This window comes from Portunus trituberculatus, chromosome 42, assembly GCF_017591435.1.
Source record: "Portunus trituberculatus isolate SZX2019 chromosome 42, ASM1759143v1, whole genome shotgun sequence".
In the NCBI taxonomy this organism is placed as follows: domain Eukaryota; kingdom Metazoa; phylum Arthropoda; class Malacostraca; order Decapoda; family Portunidae; genus Portunus; species Portunus trituberculatus.
The window spans coordinates 9281938-9286937 of record NC_059296.1 but is presented as its reverse complement, the minus strand read 5'-3'; the positions used below and the strand labels follow the sequence as shown (position 1 = coordinate 9286937).

General features: G+C 43.9%; 1 non-coding gene across 1 annotated transcript; it reads left to right on the top strand.

Moving 5' to 3' along the window:
- Window positions 1–2423: 2423 nt before the first annotated feature.
- On the top strand, window positions 2424–2495 carry Trnag-ucc. Its single transcript has one exon. It is a non-coding gene; the product is annotated as a tRNA-Gly (tRNA).
- The last annotated feature ends 2505 nt before the right edge of the window (window positions 2496–5000 follow it).

The following is a 5000-nucleotide window of genomic DNA, read 5'->3' as shown; positions in this document are numbered from 1 at the left end:
ATGGTAGGAAGGGGAAAGAAATAAAGACAAATGAGGTGAGGAAGGGAGGTACAGTGGGACATAGGAATCATGAGAGGGAAGTGGATGGAGGGGTGAGCAAAGATGGACATCGTAAAGGGAAGAGAGAGAGAGGGAGGGAGGGAGGGAGAGAGGGAACGGAAATAGGTAAGGTAGGTAGGTAGGTAGGGAAAAATGCGAAGATAAAAAGGAGACAAAAAATAAGGGCGAAGAAAGGGAGAAATATAGTGAAGGATGGATGATTGAATGAATGAATGAAGGAAGGAAGGAAGGAAGGAATGAGGGAAGAAAAAACAGATATTCAAGGAAAGAATGAAAAATAAAACAAGATTAGTAGTGTAAATAATTCATTAACAAGTATTTACGTGATTAAATAAAATAAAACAATAAAAGAGATAGAGAGAATATCACATAACCGGCACAAAAGACAAACCTTACCAGATCATTACGTCTCAATAATAAATATTTCGTTCCCTCGCCAAGCTTTAGTTTCCCCCTCAGTCCCATTCTTTAACTTAACCTTCCTCTTTCGCCATGCGCACATCTTCCTATCATGGGAGTGCCTCTTTTTCTTAGCCTTACAGTCTCCACCACCTGCCACACACACACACACACACAATAAGACAGCACCACAAAAATACCAAAAGTGTTTATTTGCATTCATTGAGAGAGAGAGAGAGAGAGAGAGAGAGAGAGAGAGAGAGAGAGAGAGAGAGAGAGAGAGAGAGAGAGAGAGAGAGAGAGTATATACTAATCCAAGGAGAGGGAGAGCAGGAGGCGGAGAGGGCGCCATGGTCAGGCCTTCGGGAGTTATGAGGGAGGCAACAGCGATTGTGAATTACCCGCTTAATGGAGCGTCTCGGAGGTGGTGGTGGTGGTTGTGGTGGTGGTGGCGGATGAGAGAAAACCACCACCACCACCACTACTAGCACCACCTCTCTCTCTCTCTCTCTCTCTCTCTCTCTCTCTCCTCTCTGTCAATAAGACACCTCAAATCTGACACATCACCTGAAAACTACCCATTCACACACACACACACACACACACACACACACACACACACACACACACACACACACACACACACACACACACACACACAATTTTTTTTCATATCGTTTACAAAAGGGCATTAAAATCTCGTAGCCGTCACAAGTAGTGGATATATGAGGGACTCCTTTTTGTTTAATAAGGAGTACTAAATTACATCTTTATGGCGGCAATTACGTTATGAAAAGAGCTAGACAGAGAGCGCTATTTAGCCCGTCACGCGGCCTAGTGCAAGTTATAGAGCAATTTTGGGCGTCCATCACTTGAAATAGGCCTAACCTTTTCCCCATACCTTCCCTCCAATGTAGTACTTATATCTCCTGCCCATCCCTCCCCTCTATCCATCCCCCCATTAGCTTTCCCTTCCTCCACTTCCTTTTCTCTCATTTTTATATTCAGTGCTTCCTTCCTCTTCCTCTCCATCTCTCTCTTGCTTCTTTCAATTGTCTTTTTAATTTTCTTTCTTCATTATTATTTTTTTTTTTTTTTTCATTCTCGAACACGTCTTTTTTCTCCTTTTCTCTTATACTTTTTCATTCCTCCTTTCCTTCTTTCCCACTTCATTCCAGTTTTCCTATTTTCGTTCGTTCGTTATTTTTTTTCCTCCTTTTCCTTTCTTTTTCATAATACTACTCATTCTTTTTCCTCCAACTCTTCCCTTCTTTTTTCCTCCCTGTTTGTTCTTTACCTATAACGCTACCAACACTCTCTCTCTCTCTCTCTCTCTCTCTCTCTCTCTCTCTCTCTCTCTCTCTCTCTCTCTCTTTCGTCCCCAGCTCCACAGGTCACAGTACTCGAGTTAACTACAGCTCTTCTCTAATTACCCTGCTCGCTAATCTGTAATGGCAGCGGCACCACCACACGCGGCTGCTCATTACTCCTGTCATCATCCCGCCGTTGCCGCCGCCATCCCTGTGACCTCACTTCGCCTCGCCTGACCTGACCTGCCCTGGACCTGGCCGATCCCACCACCTCATTAGGCACCGGCTGGAACGGAAGTCCATCTGTATCCCGGAGCAAAATATGATTGGGGTGGTGGTGGTGGTGGTGGTGGAGGTGGTAGTAGTAGTAGTAGTAGTAGTAGTAGTAGTAGTAGTAGTAGTAGTAGTAGTAGTAGTAGTAGGAATAATGGGATGATGAAGATGATGATAATAAAAATAAGGCAATAACTTGAATAACAAATTTATATGATTGGTCCTCATCTGAAGAAAACAAAAGAATATGAAGACATTAATTCTTTCTCTCTCTCTCTCTCTCTCTCTCTCTCTCTCCAGTTCTTCATTCTCCTTTGCTTTTGCTATGTACAAGAAAAGTACTGAAATACGAATAAAAACTTTTAGTCACAGTGATTTCATGCGATGGTGGTATAGTGGTGAGCATAGCTGCCTTCCAAGCAGTTGACCCGGGTTCGATTCCCGGCCATCGCAAAGCTACTTTTTTTTTTTCTTCTTCTCTCAATGAAGAGCGTTTTCATGCTTTATAACTTTCCTTTATGATTGCAATATGAGTGAGTTGTTATAAAGGGAAGGCGTTGTTCTGCCACCGTACTAACATAGGAATACGTAGAAAATGTGGTATACGAGTCCATAATTTAATGCATGAATACAATTTCCTTAAGCTCCTCAGGGACAAAATTCTAACTTGAGTTACACTAGAAGTTTTAAAAGTTACAAACCTACAAGTTATTCAGCCGGTGAAATTCTCCGTCGCCCAGCAACAAGAAGTTACCTAAGCCCACGTGGCCCGCCCTGTCCCGCCTCTCCCGCCGATACATCTTAATGCTCTGCCTGACTCGACTAAACTCCTCCCCGTCCTTCCCTCCTTCCTCAGGGCATCCATTCCCAACCTACGCTTCCCTTCCCTTCACCCGCAACCTAACAAGCCTCTCATCTCCCTCAGGCACCAAGAAACATTTACGAGTTAAGTTAACGTGGGTGGGAAAAAATATCAAGTGCCCACACGTAAGAACCAAACAAAATGGCTGCTTCTCATTGCCAACAACGACACTGTAATACATAATATGTTTGAGTCTTATTTAAAGATATGGTGCACCAATCACTTTGTGTTAATGTCGCAGGCGTGTTATGGTTGTCAGGTGTGTTACGGATCACAACTCTATCACAAGTCACAGTATTGCACGTGTATTATTGGATCTAGGCGTGGTGCAGTTGGCGCGTGCATTATGGATGATGATGCTATGGATTCTCGATAATTTCTTATGGATCACATAATTTTTGGCTGCAAGTTCATGTCATGGATCGTGTGTTGCAGATCACCAGTGTGTTACAACTCATCTGTCATGGGACAAAAATATTGTCAGATTTGTAAGAACTGTAAAAATATTTTAAGATTCGGAAAAAAAAAACTTCAGAACGTGAGGTGGAGTCAACCTGCCTCTGGACATAACTCATTCAATACGGAAAGTGTTGTATTTAACAACATAGATTCAATCAATTCTCCGCTTACTTCCACCCTGATTACCCATCGGTCCGCAGCCTTGATTGCCTTGATTCCTTGATTACAGCGGCCGTGGACGTCCCGCCGGAGGCTTAGTCCCCGTCGGGACCCTAATTTGTCCTGCTCAGGGGACCGTCTGCTCCCGAGGGCAGGAAAGTTGTGCTGGAGGGGATGCGGGACTGTGAGAAACACCAACCCTCCCTCCTGAGAGGCAGCAGCTAATGTGTCACCGTACTGTAAACTCACCACTCATCACCGATAAACAACACTTTATGAGCACTCTTGTACTACCTACCTACTGACTCATTATTCTTCACAGTCTTTAAGTTCTGACTCGGCAAATCTTATCACGATATATATATATATATATATATATATATATATATATATATATATATATATATATATATATATATATATATATATATATATATATATATATATACACTGACTCGTGGTGCATCTTTATATATGTGTACGTGTGTGTGTGTGTGTGTGTGTGTGTGTGTGTGTGTGTGTGTGTGTGTGTGTGTGTGTGTGTGTGTGTGTGTGTGTGTGTGTGTGTGAAGGGAGCCAAGAACTAAAGGGTTTCTAAGTAATTTCTAGTCTTAAGTGATGAAGTCATTGTACTTTAATACCCGAGGAACAGAGTCTCGATGTTTCAAGGGAGCCTCGATGGTTTAAAGCAGCCTCGATGTTTTAAAGTCCCAAGTCTCTTCTCTGAAAAGGTACACAAAGGAGCCAAGACAAAAGGAACCCAACGCCAACAACACCTGAGCGTCGCCGGGAACACAAACATTATCCACTTCTGGGGGAACACAGCCGATTACAGGCCTCACTCGGGGCCGTCCGGGAATCACTATTGCTGCACCTAAAAAATTACATTCGGGCATCAGGGCATTACTGTACTTTGCAGCTATTGAAGAAACATATGACTACTCAAGCGCAGGGTACGTTTTGGACGGCGGTTAGGACGGAAACGTAACCCAACAGAGAATAACTTCCCACAGGTTATGATCACTTTGAGAACAGACGGACCAGTTAAGGGAGTGCCTTGTCACCGGGGATACCGACTGACTTTTTCTTATAGGGGGAGGTGGACGGAGATCGAGGTGGACGGGGATGTTATAATGTAGAAAATAAGAGGGGAAAGGAAGGCACAGCGTTAGTGGTATGGGAAGGAAGATGGAGAGGTGGAAGTAAGGGCATTTGACGAGGAAAATGAAGGGAGATGGAGAGGGAAAGGGACAGTGGGAGATGCGAAGGGGAGTCTGCAGAGGTGAAGGACCGAAGGAAGAAAGGAGAGGAAGGGGGATGGTCGAGAAAGGAAAGGGAAGAGAAGGGAAGGGAGAGGAAGGGAAGGGGTCTGGGCCTCTGCCAGCCGCCCATAATACCTAGTGGATTATTGGATTTTTTCTACGGATGGCCACCCAAGCAAGGACTAATAAAAAGAGGTGAGGTGTTGCTCCTTCGTA